Here is a 20,251-nt window from a genome sequence, read left to right as displayed (position 1 = left end):
CCTGACACTGAAAAGTTCTGTTTCCTCCATCATTGCTGGGTGCTACCAATATATAATTGTGAAAATAAATAAAGGTGAGAAGGAAAAATACTTTTGTGAATACTGGTATGTTGGTACAGTTACACATCAATCCAGCAGAATATTTTCTAATTGCAACCTAATCAAAACTTTCCAAGGCCAATGCAAAAAAAACCTCTTTGACATTAGGGATCTGAGCTGAAGACTATTGATCAGTTCTGTCAGTGGGTATAAAATAACTTAAAGCAGGCAAGAATTAATATCATCCTCACGTGAGTGAGGAAAAGTAGAAATATTCAGATTAAGAGATAAATCCAAAGAAATATATGTCCTGAATCTCCCCTCTAAAGCAAACAAATAACAAAGTCAGGCTGTGTTTATGACAGCAAATAATAGGTTTCCTAGAAAGGCGAGGGACAAGCTAAACTTCAGACTCTACTTAAAATCTCTTCGTGTCATTTGATTAAATGACACAATAATTTCTTGTTTTATTGAATAACTAGTTAATGTTGTATTAAACTTCCGCATGTTGTGTGGTTAATATCTGAATCGTGCTTGTACATAGGATGGTTACAGGTATTTTGATACTGCTCATTATTAGAAAGACTACATATAAAATTTCATGTAGGGATCTATTTTTTGTTTTATAGTTACACCATTTCTTTAAAAACACACAGCAGTAACAATTTACAAAAATAGGGGAGAAAAGTTAAATTACTTCTTCAAGAAGGCGTCATCCTGTATTTATAGTTTGGTAAACATAACATTAATCAGGTGGAAAATGTTCAGCAAAATATGAAGCTGTTATGGGCTCTAGTTCAGAGAAATATATGTGGCAAAATATATCTAGCTTCTGTACTTCAAAAGACAGAGCAAAGCTGCAGAACCTGTGGGAAAATCAATTTTCTGCGGCATCACTGGCTTGCACAAAATTTTGCAGTGCACCATCTAGATAGATATATATATTTTTTTTAATTTAACTGATTTACTTCTGCTCCTGTATGTAGTAGCCTGGCTGAAATAAACATCCAGGTTGATCCTTCAAGTACTGTTGAAATACTTGTTTGAAAATAAAAAAGAAAAGCTTGGTGCTGCTTAAGGAAGTTTCTTCCTCTGTTTTGCCTTCATACCTTACGGCTCAAGGCTGCCTTCCACTACAAATCAGCACAAATCTCCACCTGCTCCAGCTGGTCCCAGTAAGATGGCTCCATGGGTAATTCTCTGAGCCACATACTGTGTTTCTCAGTGTGGTTTTGAAGAGAATTCACTAATTCCCAGCTCGGTAGCATGTATGCTATTCTTTGTACTAAAAGGTAATGATGAGACAGCTGTGATTTGATCGGATCTTCATTGAAGGCAATACCTGCCTACATGCATTTGTTCTGTTGAGAGGAGAGACAAAATGTGTCCCCAAGACAGTCTTTATGGGTCCCTGTTCTGTGGCAGGATGATGTTTTTAAGAATCATCCCTAGAGAATAAGCATGTTATATTCCCTTCTTTGATGTGCTGCCCAGGGACTTCAAAGTAAAACTTACACAAAATACATCCTCTTAAAAAATGCTTTGTTTATTAATCCCAGTTACAATTGCATAATTTGAGGTTCATGTATTTAGATTACATTAGATTTAATTTTAGATTATATTACCATTTCTTTGACTGTTTTTTGTCTGTACCATTATAAAGGTGCATTTCCTATGTACATTTCTTATGTAAACTTCACTCCTGAAATAAGCAGTCTTATAGTACAAAATCTATCTGTATTTCACATGACAATACTTTATTATTTGGATCTTCTCAATAGAGTGCCTACCTATCACTGCTGGAGCTCACCTGTTTTGAGGAAAGAGGAACGTATTATGGTGAGCGATGTGGCTTAACTGGCTTGCAAACATCGTTCAACCTTGCGAAGCAAGATCAGACTGTCTAATGTAAAATGCATTACTGTTAACGCTGGGAAATACGATTACAATCTTCCAAGGCGTATCTTCTGAAAAGTAGAGTATTGAAAGTTAGAAAGAATGGTGAACTACCATTTTGCAACTTGCAGTGTTTTCTGTAGCCTTGCATGGTTTTTATTTGTTTGTGTGGTTTTTTGTGTGTGTGTTTTGTTTGTTTTTTGTTTTATTTTTTCTTTCTGTCCCTCCTGATCTGTGTTTAACCACAAGGTAGTCAGGTCATTTGATTGTGCATGAGACACGCTGGGTATAAAACTATGTTTCAATAAGAAAGGTGCAAATGTAGATTCACAGGCAGCTTTAGAGATTTTGATGTGAAAATGTCATGGTCTTCAGTAACACCAATATTGAGGTGAAAAACTTTTTACATTCACCCTTCCACTTGAGTTTTGAAGCGGGTGCAGTGAAACATTAGGGAGAAAACCCAGGAACTAAACAAAATAACTCAGGAACAAGAGGCCCATGGACTCACAAGAAGGGAACTCTGTTTTTTATCTGGTATTAAACTCTGTGTCCTTGAGCTTCACCATGTCTTCTTTTGGCAGGGAAGATTTGTAGGGCAGTAGTGAGGGTGTCCTGCTGTGCACACACATAGAAGGTCCAGGTGCTGGAGAAGAACAGGGACTTCTGGTACGATGGGATGCCAGGATCATAGAATCGTAGAATGTCCTGAGTTGGAAGGACCCACAAGGATCATAGAGTCCAATTGCTGTCCCTGCATATGACAACCCCACAGATCACACTGTGTGTCTGAGGGTGTTGTCCAGTCTCTTCTTGAACACTGTCAGGCTTGGGCTGTGACACCTCCCTGGGGAGCCTGTTCCAGTGTCCAGCACCCTCTGGGTGAAGAACCTTTTCCTAATGTCCAACCAAAATCTCCCCTGGGTTATCTGACGTGATTAACAGCTCAGTATGGCAGAGTGCTCCCTCCTTGGGTGGCGGGAATCAACTGGTGAGCCAAGGTCTGAACCTGCTGTTCAGAAGGGTTACTTGCCAGTCTCTTACTCTTCTTCTGGACTCTTGGGACGTGACCTGTTGTGTTACCTCTGTAAGTGCAGGATAATCAGCTTAAGGAAGGTTTGAGCAGTGACCACCTGGGGTTGTCAGCAAAAGCCCCACTGACACAGGCAGCACCTTTATATTAATAAATAGTTGAAAACACAGACACAGTTAATGTCAAAGAACTCTTCTGTCTGTCTTATTTTGGTAATGGCTTTGGCACTGGAAATAACTGAAATAATGCTGCTGAAGCATCAGTTGAAGCAGGATATAGCTGCGTCTATGCTAGAGCTTTTGTCAGTATGGAAATGTCAGAAAACATTATATTCAGAGCACAAATTGCAAGTATAGACCTGACAAAGTAAATTTTGAACTGTGTACTCAAGTGTAATGCTCAAAACATATTCCAAATTGGCAAGTTGCAGCCAATCACTGAACAGAATCAGTGCTCCAAAAAACTGACAGAGCCAATGTTGAAATCTGAATAATTGCAACTACATTTTCATAGCAATTTAAATGGAAGAAGCATTGGCAGAAATTCATGAATAATTTACATATAAGAATTTAGCAATCTGTGGTGAATAGAAAAATAAATGGCCAATCCAATAAATAAATGATTATTTTGAATTATTTGCTCTGCTCTGATGTTTGCTAAGAAGTGTCTCTTTTTGGACTTCCTTAAAATCCTGCATTTGAACTTCCGCTTTGCAGGTAAATGCTGTATTAAAGGAAGAGCAGAAATGTACATATCTGCCAGGGGACGAAAAACCCAACAAACCACAGACAGAACAATATGAATGTGTAACAGGTTGTGTTATGAGGGCTGCATATAAAAAAGACCTTATTTGCCATTCAGCAGCTGCAAGTGCAAAATCTGTAACCTTAATAAGAAATGTTTGCTGATATATATAATGATGATCTATACCCTGCATCAGTTTTTAATTAATTATGTATAGAGTTTTAAGATTTATGGAGGAAGTAACATCTGAAAAGAGTAATCCCTAATACCCTTCTTTGCCTTTGGGAATGTGATATTATTTTAATAAGCAAGAAATTAAGAAATTAATTTACACAGCATCAGTATTTATTTCCACATAGAATGGATACTGGGTCTGCGTAAAAAAAAGTAATAGAAAAATTGTTTATCTGATTTAACTCACACGGTACTTTAAACAAGGTAAAGAACACTAAATAGTTTTACTGGTTGGAAGGTGGCATTTTTTTTTTAATAGGGTACTGATTGTAAATCTGTCTCATTGTTTCTCATTTTGGATGAGGTTTTTCTGTCATATAGAATCAAACACTCTCACTATTAATAAAATCTCTGTCTGTCCTATGGCTTAGGAATGAAAGAATTCCCTCAAATGACCAGTAACACTTTCCTTTTGAATATGTTAATTCCTTTTCCATTTGTCTCTTAACTGTAATGTTGTATCCCATTATGGAATCTAATATTGAATTTCCTGCTCATGTTATTCCATGTTCTGTCATTTGTATTAACTGGAGAACAACTGGTGTCTGCCTGTTAAAAGGCTGGTCTGTGTTACATAAATAATGTCTGGCTGAGGATGGGAATGTGGTATTTGATGCTGCTTTGGTGCATTTTACTCCTTTCATAGTAACAATTAAATGCACTAGGTCAAGTTTACAAATACTAGTGTCCAGTTATTGACCATATTCAACATTTGGATGCTCATGTTGGTACTACTTGAAATTTAAATAACCTGAATACACAAACAGTATAAAGGGTTGGTCTGCAAAGTTGTGGGTGAGCAGAAAGAGTCTGTATTTTATTTCTTGATTGCTTGTCTTGATTATCCAAGTGACAAAATTTCACTAAGCCAGGGCTGCTGAGCTCTGATTTCTGCCAGGAAAGTTCTCGTATGTTGGGATAGGGATACATCATGTTGGGATAGGGATGCATCTAAGATAACTGTTCTGTGTGTAGGAAATGTATAGTGGGGCAGTTTTGTTTATGCCAATTCAGGATCCAGCTCTCTGTCTATAATTTAGTCTTCTGGAAAAGCTTCCGTGGTGAAGAACGTATCATTCTAACTTGTCTTTGGCAGAACTTCAAAACATTAATGGACATCCATCAGGGTTGTAATGACATCTGGTTTTGTTTGGCCTTCAGCTTTGCAAAGAAATTTTAATAAAGAGGTTTGCAAAACAAAGGTCTCAGAAGTGGTGATTAAGAATTTGTATTCCCAAAATAATACGAGATGAACAACTTCAATGTATGACGGTAACACTACACCTATATCACTCTACATTGAAATACAATAGCAGGCATTGCCTGTACAATAATATGTCTCATCAGGTTCAAGACAGCAGGAATTTATAATAATAGAGTATTTATGCAAAAGGGTGAAGGGAGAGAGAAGAGGAGGGAGGGAATGAAAGTTGTCTAGCAGACTGAATACACAAAGCCTTTGGTACTTGAAAACTAATTTTATTTTTAGTTAATATTCATTGATGCAAGTTCTAGTCTATTGTTAAATTATTCTAGTGAATAATTTCATCCATCACTTTGAAATGTTTAAGACAAGTGTGGAGTTGTAAAACCTGTCTTTTGTATTGGAATCATCACCAAATTTGCATTGTGGAAACCATGTTGACATCACAGTTTGATTATTTTCTCGGAGTCTTTGGGGCTCTCGGCGTGTTCTCAGAATTGCTTCTGTGCATTGTATTTACATGCATTATGTAACTATTCTCGTTTTCTTGGTAACCGTAAGAAATTCTGTGGCATTTCTGTATTCTCATTTCCTCGGAATCTGTCAGTTTTTGAATGTGACCCATCTGTTGATGACTGAATGGCAACTGTTTATTCCAGAATAAAGCATGTGCTAAGACGCAAACAGACAACCTACAGAAGCACTGAACTAAGTTTAATTAGCTGTGGAGTTCATTTAAACTTCAAACTACAAAGTTAACTCACTAGTCTATGGAGTTTATAAGATATTTCTTGCTAGACAGGGGAGCTGATGATATTATATTTGTTGCTAGGTGATGAATTCTGATAACCTTTCTGTTCTTCAATCTCAAAACGTCTCTCGTGTGCCCTCCGATATAGCATAATTCTTTATCATACCTCAATTCCTGGATAGAGCTGCTACAAAGTTGCTAAGCAGCCATGTGTATAAATATATAACAGTGTTCCTTGAAAACTTTTGGCAAATCACATTTACCCATTGAATTTTCAGTTTATCATGATTGTAGCTATTGGCAAAGTGCAACACAAATGAAGTATATCAGCGTACAGAAGGATGATGCTTTATTTGTCACAAAAGACTAACACTTCAGAAGGGGACATGAGCTGGAAAAATGCGCAGATTTAGTGGTGGTTTTTTAATGGGTTTATAACCAGGAGCAGAGTAAAGATTGACTGATGATTATCTTACCTCTTTAAACTTCATAAGCATTGTAATCATTATGGCTATTCTAATGTGAAAGAAAAGAGACAGTTATTCAAACAGATCTGCTAGGGTTTCTGCATTCTAATACTGTAAAGTCAGGTGATAGCGTAGGAAATCGGTATCACTAATCCTCTGTGCAGTCACCAGAGCATTTGCAATTAATGGTACCTATGGCAAGTCTAAGGAAAGAGAAGGGAAGCTGATAAATCATGCTTTCTTTCATCCATTTTACTCGTAAAATGAAAGTAAATGTTAGATTTCAAAAAAATAAATGAAACGTGTGGATACAGATCTGCCACTGAATGACCGGCAATTTTTGTCATGCTGGCAACTATACATGGAATTCATGTAGTTTTAGGAATAACTGCAATTTATTAAAACTAAGAAAGTACTTAGTAATACCATTTTAGTTATATATCTGTTACAAAGTCAGTATTGTAATTACTGGGTGGTAGGCCAGCATTTTGCCTAATCTGTCTCCAGTGTGATCACCATATGAAAACAAATGACACTAATAAGGAATATAAGGAATGATATAGAACTGTATTACTTCAAAGAAATATTATTCATTAGGAGTATTCTGGTGTCCTTAATATCCACACTAGAGATGTTCTGTTTTCATTTTTTGTGTAATGATTTGGGGTTTTTTTATACAAACAGTCCCTGTTTTGGATGTTTGTATCTGGGATCACAGAATCACAGAAGGATGTTTGCTCAGATAGTTTTCGTTGCACCCCTTTGTTGACTATGGAGTTTAAAATAAAGAAAAAAAATCTGTTAATTGGTCACAGTTTTCCACAGATAACTGTTGGTTGCTGGCCTGAACCATATTCCTGAAGCTGAGGAAAAGGCTTGGAATCTAACACTGCGTTGATCCACCTTTGGAAACCAGCAGGCAGCCAAATGGCGCTACCAACCCCAGTGTAGATGTGAAATGTAGATTGTGTGAAGTAACTGACACAACTTTTCAATGGTCATTTGCTTCATATGTAATGCTATTATTTTGAATGTGAGCATGTGTAGCAATGCCACCTGTTTAAGTAGCAGATGTGAATAGCAGTGTCCCCTGGCTTGTCAATTGCTATTGGGCTGTATATGTTACCTGTTGTGTGTGATGTTGTGGGTTTTTATATATATATACTTTTTTTTAAATATATATATGCCATATATAAAAATAAATTTGTTTCTTAGTTATTAAAAAGAGGCAGAAACTTCAGTAACCTGATGTTCTTTCCTTGATTTATCTATGTAAACAAATGTCAGGTTGCTTATAAGCGATCTTAACTGACAGAATATACTTTCCCTCAGGTCAGTTCTTTTGTGGGAGATGCCAAAACCTGTCTTTCTTTAAAGTATAAAAGCCAATGTTTGATGTGAATAGAAACTGTTCTGGGAATGACTGTGCAGAGCAAGATTACATGGTGCAATTTTAATTACGTTGTTCTCAGCAGTGCTACTTGTCTGATCTTAGTGTGAGAGTCAAAATTCAAACCAAGGTTATTTGGTGCTGTAACTGTTAGTCAAGTGCTGATATTGTTTGAAAGAGATGATGATAAGTTCAGCAAGTTTAAAATCCAGCAGAGTTTTGAGAGGTAGCTTTCCTCATTAATCTCAGAAGTTTTGTACTTTAGCAGGCTGCAATTAAGCAGTTGATTTTTTTTCCATGGTTTATGGAATGGGCTTTGTGTTGGAATTGGCTTGATACTTGGGTGAAACAAAAGCTTAACTACCAACTAGATTTTCGAAGTTAAATCCAATTTAAATTTTTGAAGGCATTCTGAAAAGCTATTCATAAAACGTGTCCAAAGGTTATATTTTAATAATGCAGTTTTTAAGGCTGAGGACCAAAAAGGACTGTAGGTCTGTTATTTGTGCATTTTTGGATATGTCTGGAAAAATCAGCTTTCTACTGGTGCCTCGTAAAAATGGCTGAGGGAACTCATTTGAAGAACTTCATAAAAAGCACGAAGAGAAATTGTTATTTCTCTGTCAGGCTCGTTGATGGAAAAGATGAGAAGGCAAAAGATTTTCCCCTGGAAACAGGGGAACTTTGTTTCATTTTTTCACTGGGAAAGTTGAACAATCCACTGAATAAATGGTTTGAGCAGATTTTCATGCATGGCATTACTCATTCAGCAGCTGGGAATATAGGCCAGCAACCTACAGTATCCATTTTGAAAGGAAAATATTGCACAGTGGATTTATTACTCACTCTCATTTCCTTTTATGTATTGTAAATGATGCGTCATTCTCTATTTCTGAAACAAACTCCTACCACTGAACACTATTTGGAAATGAGGTGCACATTGCATAAGCCTTATTCCTGGGGATGCCTTTTGAGAAAACAATTATTATACATCAGGAAAGACTTTTATAATGATCATGATTCCAGAAGAAGGACAGCTGTGCATAGGTGTCCATCTATTTTTTTTTTAACATTTCCTAACATGTGCTGACCAATAGTTTTTGCAGTCTATGCAACTTTCTGTTGAATTACAGATTAGTTGTAATTTCACACAGAAGATGAAACCAAGACCCAAGATTGAGAAGATAGAGGCAATATTGCCTCCGCACAATATCTGTGGGTAATGTGTAAAAAGCACTTGGTACGAATAGCCTATTTAATGAAAAGATCCTGCACTTTGGCTTCTTGTCTGAATGTACTGCCAGAGCAAGAGACATATGTCAAGCAATATTTTTATCGCATCTCTTAAAAAAGCAAGTGTATAAAGGTGTAAGTGGCTGCCATGGATTTGGTATAGGACAAAAGATATATTTTTAGGATAGTAATTTCTTCTTCCATTCTCAAATCATTTTTATTTGTAGTTCCCACTTGAAAGAGTGGTCAAAGCTTTCATTCCTTCAGTGAGACATGATATTTAATTTCTGTTGTTCAGTAAGCTTTCTTATTACTGGCTCAAACTTCAGGCAAATGTAAATGTGTGCGTAATTTAGTGAATCTTCAGTTCATCTAGTAGTATATCAAAATTTCAAGTAAATTAACTTGAGACTTGTAGAAAACTGGTCTCAGTTGAATGTAGACAGAAGCTTGTGCCATTAAAAAAAAAGGCAGAGAGAAAGTGGAACTTATGACAGATCACATTAAGAAATGACAGATCACTGTAATTATAAAAAACCAACCTTGAAGACAAACAGTTTTAATTGTGAACTTGAGGGAAAAAGTCCCCATGACCTGCGGCTAATTGTCTAGTTAACGGAAAACCCTTATTAAATAAATTTGTGGCTTTGGACACGTTTAAAAACATCCTGGTGTAAATAAGGTACTTTCTGTGCTGGTTGCACTGTAGTTATTTCCTCTGAGTGATTACTTGTTGTTACTTCTTGGCATCTGCTGGCAGCAAATTATTTACATAGTTAAATCTCCTGGGACACTTTTTCTTCTACTGAATACAACCTCAACTGATTAGTTTTCAACAAATTACATATATCAATAAATTTGGTTTGGATAGCACACAGGGTGACTGCTCAAAGATCAGATGTGTGCTTGTGCAGAAACCAAGAAAACTCATGGTCAGTGCTATACTGCCTCTTGATGCTTTATTTGGCCAGCACTCAGAGGAAACTATCTGTTATATCCCACTGGGAATTCTTGTACAAACTCCGACTTCTGTCCCATCTTCCTCCACTGTAGGATACAATTAATTTCATATTGACAAACCTCTCACAGCAATTTGCAGAGGCACAACATATTGAATACCTTTGAATGTTTTTGATTCTGTCTGCTTGTGTCTTGGACTCAGCCAGTGAAGTTTTTGTAAGAATCTAAAGTTAATTTCATCTTGTGTTCTCCTGGGGTTCTTAGGAAAATATTATGTAAATCTGCTAACATGGAACAATATAGATAATTTGCATTGAAATGGGGAACCCTTTCACTGAAGCTAACCAAGTTAAAAAGTCTTTTTTTCTGGGTTTGAGGCCATTTGGAATGTTCAGAATCAACACAGTGTTAATAGTGAAATGTCATGTTCCTCCACAGCTGTGACAGTTCCTTTGAGACTGTAGCTCCACAAATATAGTATCAGTTTAAGTGTCCTCTGCATTTACGAAGAGACAACAGCTCCGTTTTAACTGAACTCTGTGTTTTGCTCAGAAGATCAATGACTGTGATAAAACATCTGAAGTTTTGATTTTTATGTTTTTCTTCAGACACACTCACTGACATAATATTTTTGTCGAAATAGTAATTTTTCTCTAGGGCTTAGAGCACAAGCTCTAGTATTACTGTGCCTTATAATGCAGCCACTGACCTAGGAGATCAGTCAATAACATGTCTACATTGTAATGAATCAGCCAAGATAACTTCCAGTTGAGAACAACTCATTACAACTCCTTCCACTTGATTAGCTTTTTGCCCTCAATGAGACAACAGACAACAAAAGGATGTGTGAAGGTATCATGTAATGTGAACTGGTGAAGTCTGCTGTGAGGAGGAGGGAAAGCCTTCAGTTTAGATTGTATTGTTTGTATTTTCCCATCATTTCAAGCAGACAGAGACTGCTAATGGAGCCCGGTTGGTAGAATAAATTTGTTGAAGGTGATGAGATGCCATTGAGGGATATTTCTTTCTAGGAGAAAGGAAAGAGGGAGCATGGTGGAAAAAGCAAGAGGAAGCGGCAACATACCTGTCCTGAAAAAGGCAGGAATCCTTATCTGGTGCTGATGAAGCTATTTTGTTCACATAGTGCTCTGTGAAACTTCTCATTGGAATCCCAAACAGCAAACCCAGTGACGCAGGGCTAATACATTTTATTTGAGTGCTGGGCTGATACAAGTTGTGATGCTTTTGGTTTTAGGGCAGGGGCAGGGTTGTTCAGCTCCAGCTCAGGGTACCTGATGCCGTTCTCATATCTAGCCAAACAGAGGAGAGGCAGACTTGGTGAGATGTAAAAATATGCCAGAATAGAGTGTTACAGAATCACAGAATGTCATGGATTGGAAGGGACCTCAATAGATCATCTAGTCAAGTCCCCCTGCTGGAGCAGGAACACCCAGATGAGGCTACATGGGAATGTGTGCAGGCGGGTTTTGAATGTCTGCAGAGTCAGAGACTCCACAACCTCCCTGGGCAGCCTGTTCTGGTGTCTGTCACCCTTACTGAGAAGAAGTTTCTTCTCAAATTTAAGTGGAATCTCTTGTGTTCCAGTTTGAATCCATTACCCCTTGTCCTAACACTGGTTGTTACCAAGAAGATCCTGGCTTCATCCTCGTGACACTCACCCTTTATATATTTGTAAACATTAATAAGGTCACGCCTCAGTCTCCTCCAAGCTAAAGAGACTCAGCTCCCTCAGCCTTTCCTCACACGGGAGATGCTTCACTCCCTTAATCATCTTTGTTGCCCTGCGCTGGACTCTCTCCAGCAGTTCCCTGTCCTTCTGGAACTGAGGGGCCCAGAACTGGACACAATGTTCCAGGTGTGGTCTCACCAGGGCAGAGTAGAGGGGCAGGAGAACCTCTCTGACCTTCTGACCACCCCCCTTCTAATCCACCCCAGGATGCCATTGGCCTTCCTGGCCACAAGGGCCCAGTGCTGGCTCATGGTCATCCTGCTGTTACCAGGACCCTCAGGTCCCTTACCTTGTGCTGTTTTCTAACAAGTCATTCCCCAATTTATACTGGAACCTGGGGTTGTTCCTGCCCAGATGCAAGACTCTACACTTGCCCTTGTTATATTTCATTACATTTTTCCCTGCCCAACTCTCCAGCCTGTCCAGGTCTCTGGATGGCAGCACAGCCTCTGGCGTGTCAGCCACTTGTCCCAGCTTGGTGTCATCAGCAAACTTGCTGATAGTGCACTCTATTCCCTCATCCAAATCATTGATGAACATATTCAATAATACAGGCCCCAGTACTGACCCCTGAGGCACTGCACTAGATACAGGCCTCCAACGGGACCATTGACCACAACTCTCTGGCTTCTTTCCTTCAGCCAGTTCGCAGTCCACCTCACTACCCGATCGTCCAGACCATACTCCCCCAGTTTAGCTGTGAGGATACTGTGGGAGACTGTGTCAAATGCCTTACTGAAGTCAAGGTAGACCACATCCACCACTCTGCCATCATCTATACACCTCATTATGTCCTCATAAAAGGCTATGAGGTTGGTCAAGCACGACTTCCCCTTGGTGAAGCCATGTTGACTGCCCCTAATGACCCTCTTATCCTTGATACGCCTTGAGATGGCACCAAGGAGAAGTTGTTAGGTAGAGCAGAAGGTGAGGAGAAGAGAGCAGAGCATCGCTAATGTGGGTCTCCAGTGGGAAGGGATTCACTTGTGGAATCCCACATCATACCTGTCACACAAGGGTGGAGGGAGCCTTCAGTCTAGTCTTGCTTATGGCTCAGAGTTCCAAATTGTTATAACAGCGATTCTTTGAGCTCCGCTAGGACTATTGGTGGTAGCCAGGTAATGCAGGAGAGGGACCTATGTGATTCTTCCAGTGAAAATGTCTTACATTTATTGGCTGCAGCAGGTTTCTGGATGAAATCCCTTCTCTTTCATCATCTATGGGAAGCTTATCTCCTATTGATGATGTGTTCTTGCTATGCATTTTGACAGCACAGGAAAAAACTGACTATTAATAGGTACCATTTATACTGTGGGAAGGGTTATTCTCTGAAGGGCAAATACGTACACCCTCGTGCCCACTGGATGAACTGTTGGCCTAATTTTTGCATTTTAACAGGGCTATCCACAAATCTGGAATTCACACACAAATTGCTTGGGGATGTTTGCCAGTTTAGGTAATCAGTTTGGTTTTGTAGACACTATAAATGTGTGCAAGGAGAAAGTCTGTTGTTTTGTACTTTTACTTCTAAATAAGTCGATTACAAATGTGTATTTGTATTAAGTAATTCTCATTATATTTGAATGAACATTGTACTGTTACTCGTTTTTCCTCAGTCTTTGACTAACTGGATGCTAAATAAGTTGTCATCATAACTTACTTCAGGGGCACGTAAAGAAATTATATAGATACAAGAGAGTAATAAACATACAGTGGGAGATAATAACCTACTATTGCTTGTTGGCTATTTAAAAAGAAAAAATCATTCTGTAGCAATTGTGCTGCAGAGCTGGAATTTATCATTAAACTGTTTAAAAAAACCTTCCAGAAAGATTTTCATAAAACTCATTTTATTCATTTTCTTAGATATTCAATAAGTTTTTTTTTGTGTAAAGAAATATTTTAGTCACACTTGCAGCTTTTCAGAATCCCAAATCCATTCTTTCTAGAGCAGTTTTAGATATGAAATAACGAGAACTTCATATATTAAGGAACAACCTGTATGACTTAACTGTTGACGGTGTCTTGTCTGGACTTCAGTCTGCCCCCAAAAGTGTCATGGGGCAGCATTGTTCTCTTTCTATTCTTTTCCTTTCTGGTGTTCAGGTATTCTTGCAGAAAAACAGCAGAAATAAACAAGCTGTGGGCTCCTTGCCAAGAACCCATCTTCCAGAGATGTATTTGAAGGTATCTTAAAGGAAGGGAGAGAAGCTGCTTCTCCTAATTGATGATACTGGTGGCTTGAAAAGTAGGATTTCTTTTGTTGCTCAGCTGCCTTTGTCATTAGCTGTTGTGACAGTTTCTTCTTTTGTTCTTGGATGGATTTACGTTGTCCAGATGTGTTGGTTCCAGGTGGATTTCGTCCTCTCCACATCAACAAGATAATTCATCTCTTGAACTCTCATAACACTTTGCACTTCTATTAGTTTGTGCTGGGCTGCTGTGACACCAGAGTCAGGCATTCAACAGTGTGACCAACACTGTCATGTGGTGACCTGTTACCATCTCCTTTGACACTCACCTGCAGTTTTCATTCAGCATCAGTGTTTATTGCTAAAAAGAGCTTTATTAGGTCATGGTACTTTATGGATTTTTATATACAACAACAGCACTAGGAAGCATTTCCATTTACTTCAACCACCACTTTTCTCTCTTTGTAGTTAATGAAGCTCAGCTTTGCCAGGTTCTGTTTAACTTCTGTGTTTGCTAATGTTGTTGAGCAGGGAGGACTTTTAGCAGAGTTTGGGATCCCTGCTGGCCTGGAAAGTTGTCTTTGTGCAGCTGTAATATACTTATCTTGCATCTGTAGACCTCTCACAGGTACGGCTTCTGTTTCATGGTACTAACATGATCTGATGTTACTTCTTAACAAGGATAAGAAAAAATACATGGGATAATATTATCTTGATGCTGTAATTCCCACTCATTTGAACAAGGGTTGGATGTATGTACAAAAAGGATCCTAACCTTCACTGATGGAGTAATTAAGTCTGTGTGTTTCGTTTGGATTTTCAGTGTGAAATTTCATCACAGAGGCCATTTCGTTGCTGGCTGTCATTACCTAACATAAAAATACCTGTATATGAGACAAAAAGAGTAATTTTCTGTGTGTTTATAAATATGTATATTTAATTATTCAGAATACCTCTGTAGAGATTTTTGTCAGAACATTATGGATTATGTATTTCTGTTCAAAACAAATTAAACTTCAAAGAATTAAACTTGGAAAAAAATTGTTTGGAAGAGGAATATATCAGCCTCTAATGTTCTTTTCAATACAAGAAATCTATTTTGGCTTCTTTTCTCTACCTATAGTCTGCAAGAAATCCAACTGCTAACCTTTCAATGTTTTGAAATGGTATTCTTTAAAACATCTGTGGTTCATTATCATAAATATCACAGTTGTGTAGAAACCTCGCATATGTGGCATATCAAAACAGTCAGAATGGGATGCATTGAAATGTTCAATTCCAGGAACTTGAGATTTCTTGCTGAGATCTGTAAAGGGTAATATTTCCAATCACAACTTCAGTTTCCCATCATTACAGTAAGGGACTTGGGATCTTGTACAAGAATCCCTTTTCAAATAGGTCCTTTGATGATAAGCTCAAAGTTAGTGATTAAAGCCTTGGGATGCATGCAGGTATTACTAATAATGAATATTTGTTGGTGGACACAAAAATTCTGTACAAGTCATATGTGAATGAGCTTTCTTACAGAAAGGAGTAAATGTCTAATATAGAAGGCAGAGAAATGAACAGAGAGCGATGAGTGACATGCATGTTGTTTTTCATTGGGAGATGCTTGGCAGCATCTTCATTTTGGCTTGCATGGAGTTTTGGAGCCTGTCTCATACCATATGGCATATTAAGCACAATAAAGATGTTCATTTGGCAGCTGGAGCATGACTAGGAACATCAAAAGAGTCATATATGCATCAATAAATAAAGAACTCCGCCTTCATGTAAATAAATATTAGATCATTGTTTTAATTGCCCATTGAGTTCTTGACAATGAGACAAAAGCACTAGTCATGTCTGGTGTAGCATTACCAAAATTTTAATTTAGGGCTATAGCTGGACAGTCACTATTGTTAATTTTTTGCATTTCTGTAGCACCTTGAGCACCAAACATGAATCATTTTGCTGCAATTGCTGTACAGACACAGAGCAAACAAGTGATCTTTACTCGAAATGCTTACAATCTAGTTAAACCCCTTAAGACCTAACACAAAGTGAGTGTGCAGGAGGACATGGGAGATTTTAGTGTGTGTGATCACTCTCATCAGGCTGCCATTTGTTCCATCTTTTAGAGCATACTTGGACAGTATGAAAATGTCAGTGATCAGTCTCATGGCTTTCCTCACTCCTCAGCTCTGCGACAAGTGCATGAACATCATAAACATCATCATACATCACAAGGATCATATGTCATCATGGTTGCCAGGCAACGAAGTGTTAGGTGTTGGGAGACCACCTTTTCATGTTAGGCAGACTGCCAGATGGTTTGGTCTCCTCTCTCCATGAACCTTGGCAGTCTCCTTAGAGCATGGGCTATCCATCCGAGTGGCATATATTTGGGTAACTAATTTTATATATTTTTTTGGTATCTGGGGATTGTTTAAATATTAATCTGAAAATATCTTATTGGAAGAACTCTCTATAATGGGATGTTTTATTTCTGAAAAGAGACATCCGTATCTTCTTCTTGAAACTTGGCACATGAATTTGAGGAAGCAAATGTTCCAGGTGAGGGCCATCATGAGAATGACTGAGAACACAATGCAATCTCGTGTGACGTTCCCTGGTCATCCCAGCCCAGGAGGCAACATCATTCTGATAAAGTTGGCGTTTGCTCCTAGCTTCAGACTAGGGATTTTATCTAAGGCTATGGTTCGCTTCAACTCTTTTAATAACTGGCTTCAGCTTCATCTCTGCTGGCCCTTGGTCCAAGTAATGTTGAGTGTTTCCTGTCCTTATGATCTCTTCATCTTCTTCCACTCACTTCTAATTTCTCTCCTACATCTCAGTACTTCCCAGAGCCTTTTCATTTTCTTTCCCCATCCTTGCTATTAACCTCTTCAAATACTCTTGTTTCTGTGGCAGAACTGGGAATTGAAAATATCACTGCTTTTGGATGAGATATGGTAAGAAACAGTTTCCCACTTTCAAACAACTCTACTTCTGCCCTTGTTGGAAAAGTTGCAGGGTTTCATAAAGCAAGGTCAATGGATTGAGCAAAATATAAAAGGTCTAAAGGTGTCAAATTCATAACTGCAAAGGAATACAGAATATAGATCTCCTGATTCCATGTGTTGAATCTGCAGGTAGTCTTGAATTTCTGCAGTGCCCGCAGGTGGCAACAGTGCAAAAGTTTCAAGGTTTGTGAATGCTGAGCAGCAAGGTGGGAGAGGTAAAACCAGCCAGCCTCTCCCTTCTTTTTGAAGCACAACACATTGTGGCCCATCTTGACTGTGACCTGTAGTGTTTGGGTGATGCTATAGGTCTGAACCATTAACTCGTGTTTTTAAGTGATAGTCATAGTTAGGGTTGTAATTTTTTTTTTTTCCACTCCTGAAATTAATTTCTCAGAGAGTGATGCCAAATTTTGTAAGCTATTAACAGTCAGTAGATCACCAGCAGATTTTGTCTGTCAGAAGGACATATGTATTCAATATAGCAAGGTCCTAAGATCCTGTGTTTTGTTTGTATGTTGTTGTGGTTTTCGTTTTGCCTTTTTTTTTTTTTTTTAAATATGTAAGGAAAATAATAAGTTAAAAGAGAAACCACTCATAATTCATCAAGGCTGCAATTTATGTGGTGTTTAGTAGAGAGAATTTCAACTTCCCACATTTGTGGTGACAGGGAAATTTTGTCTTTTTTGTGGGTTGATAGCTTTAGGAGATTGCAGTGAATCTGTTAAAATGCCTGCCATATTATTACCAGCATAAATTGCAACAGTGGTTTTATACCGGGGAAACCTTGCTAACAGAGAACCTTCCATCAAAATCCTACCGTGAGCGCAAGACCATTTCTGGGAGCAGTTCCTGCCCACAGCGTGGACACCAGCACAGTCTGACCACTACCAAAGTGTTTTAAGCTGCTACTGCTCCCAAATTCTGTCTTTCATCCCCTCCTTCTAGTGCAATGTAAGACTTTGCAAGCAGGGATCTGTGACATGACAGACCGAGATAGGTTTGTCTGGAGGGACTGGAGTGTCTAAGGGGAAAGAGTTTTTTGTTTCTTTTTTATTTATGATCGCTCTTGCTTTCAGCAAAATTCATTGAGATGGCAAATGGGCTGAAGAAATTCTGGGTTGTTATCCCATTGTGAATCCAAGGATCGTGGATCGTCCTCTTGCCCTCAAGTAAAACAGAGGAAACGGGAACAGCTTTTAGTTAAAAATATGTGAGCAAACCTAAAAGTTGTGCAGAAGCAGATCCTTTAGGTGCCAGTGTATTTTATGCAAGAGACTGTGGTGACGATTGAATTTGGACTCTTCTCAGTAAGAGAATTCATGGGATCCCAAGTTCTTTGAAAATCCCACCTCAGGTTCCTGATGCCTTTGCTACTGTGTGGGCCCTGCAGGGGGCACTGCAGGTTCCTGTGAGGAGGGGCGGGGCTGCCCTGCTGGACAGAGCCGGTTCCAGCTGGTTCCAGCCAGTTCTAGGTGGTTCCACAGCTGAGCCCATTAGCGAGGCTGATGGAGTCTCTGTGGAAGCGTGTTTAAAAAAAATGGCAAAATGCTGCCCAGGAGTGAGGGGAAAAGGTGTGAGAGAGCGGGGTGAACCCCATGGTGGTTCTCCTTCTCCTCTATGGTGGAGGAGAAGGAGAGAGAGGTGGGAAAGAAGGAAGAAGAGCGAGAGCTCCAGGTGCTGTGACAGGGGTTCCCTGCAGCTCCTGAAGGACTCCATGCAGGAGGTAGAATCATGGAATCATAGAATCATTTAAGTTGGAAGAGACTCTCCAACCATAACCTAGCTCTGGCACTAAACCATGTCTCTAAGAACCTCGTCTAAACACCTTTTAAACCCCTCCAGGGATGGTGGCTCCACCACTGCCCTGAGCAGCCTGTTCCAATGCCCGACAGCCCTTTCCGGGAAGGCTGAGCCTGAGGAAAAGTAGGCGCAGGATTGTTAAGGTGTGGCTTTAAATCTATCATTTTCTCACCATCCAAATCTATTTTAATTGGCAGTTGATTAAATTAATTTTCCCCAAGTCAGTTCTGTTTGGCCTATGATGGTCATCAGCTTGTGCAGGAGCAGATCCTTTAGGTGCCGGTGTATTTTATGCAAGAGACTGTGGTGACGATTGAATTTGGACTCTTCTCAGTAAGAGAATTCATGGGATCCCAAGTCTGTTCTTTTAAAATCCCACCTCAGGTTCCTGATGCCTTTCCTACCGTGCGGACCCTGCAGGGGCCCTGTCTTTATTTTGACCCAGGAGCTTTTTCTTCTTATTTTCTCCTCCTGTCCTTTTGCAGCAGAGCAGAGAGAGCTGCTGAGTGGGTGTCTGGACACAGCCCAGGGTCAACCTCCCACTGTCCATTTGACATTAAGTGTCTTGTATTCTATGCCTTATTCTGAAGTTTGCACATTTGAGATTTTTGCTATGGGTTAATTTTTAATTTAACCTCTCTCATCTGTATTTGTCATAAAATGAAGCTGTATTCAAATTCTGGAACCACCAACAGTTCTTCCCTGCAGTGCTTCTACTCTGACATTCAGTCCTGGTGAATGTCCAGAGAGGAGGGACCTCCACAAGGTCCTCTGGCAGTCCTGGCTTCAAGTTGGTACGGCTGGAAATAGATGAGAATTGCTGTGTAACTTCCCAGAAGTGTTGTTTGGCTATCAACTATGAGATTCTGTCTGTGTTTTAAGACCAGTTATAGGTATTACATAGTCAGGAAAAGCTTAGGTATGGGCCAGGCTGTGAGAGAATCTGAGATATTTTTTTTTCCTTTAAAAACAATGACCAAATACAACAAGTCTATATAGTGAATTTAAACGATTATGCAAAGTGTTTTATTTTCAGTAAAACTTGATTGTCTTTGATCTTCTGCAGCATGTAGCCCTGTCTGTATCCATTTCTGAAAGTTTAATGCATTTTTTAAAGATCCAGTAGAAATGAAATGTAAAATCAAAATAGTGAGAACATGAAGATAAGTGAAAAGCCTACAGCAGCAGTAACTCAAGGAGCAGGTAGAGAATATAGCACAGATTGTTGGCAAAAAAAAAAAAACCCACATGGAAATATATTGTTCAGAGATGTCAAAACCTGAAAAATTTACTTAGCAATTACAAGTTTGTGGTGAAGACCTCGTAATCATATAGCTGGTAGTTACCTCACTAATGTTTTTTTCTAGTATTTTGTGCAAAGTGAATCTGTTGGACTCAGAGAAGGAACTTGAGGCAAAGTCTCAAACCTTTGTACTTCACAGACATTTTTGTCTTTGTCCCATCCTTCCTAAATATTTTAAATCTCCCATGTAAAGTGAAACAGGATAATTGACACCTACTATTTAGTTAAAATTTCTCATAAACTTAGCTAT

General features: G+C 38.9%; 1 protein-coding gene across 4 annotated transcripts in view; it reads left to right on the top strand.

Moving 5' to 3' along the window:
* The window catches only part of CDH13 (cadherin 13), a gene marked incomplete at its 3' end in the record, with an annotated part of 467,396 nt that overhangs the window by 146,113 nt on the left and 301,032 nt on the right, over positions 1 to 20,251 (top strand). The window lies entirely within an intron of this gene.

Source organism: Streptopelia decaocto, assembly GCF_964273445.1.
Source record: "Streptopelia decaocto genome assembly, chromosome: 11".
Taxonomy (NCBI): Eukaryota; Metazoa; Chordata; class Aves; order Columbiformes; family Columbidae; genus Streptopelia; species Streptopelia decaocto.
This window is presented reverse-complemented; position numbering and strand designations above follow the sequence as displayed.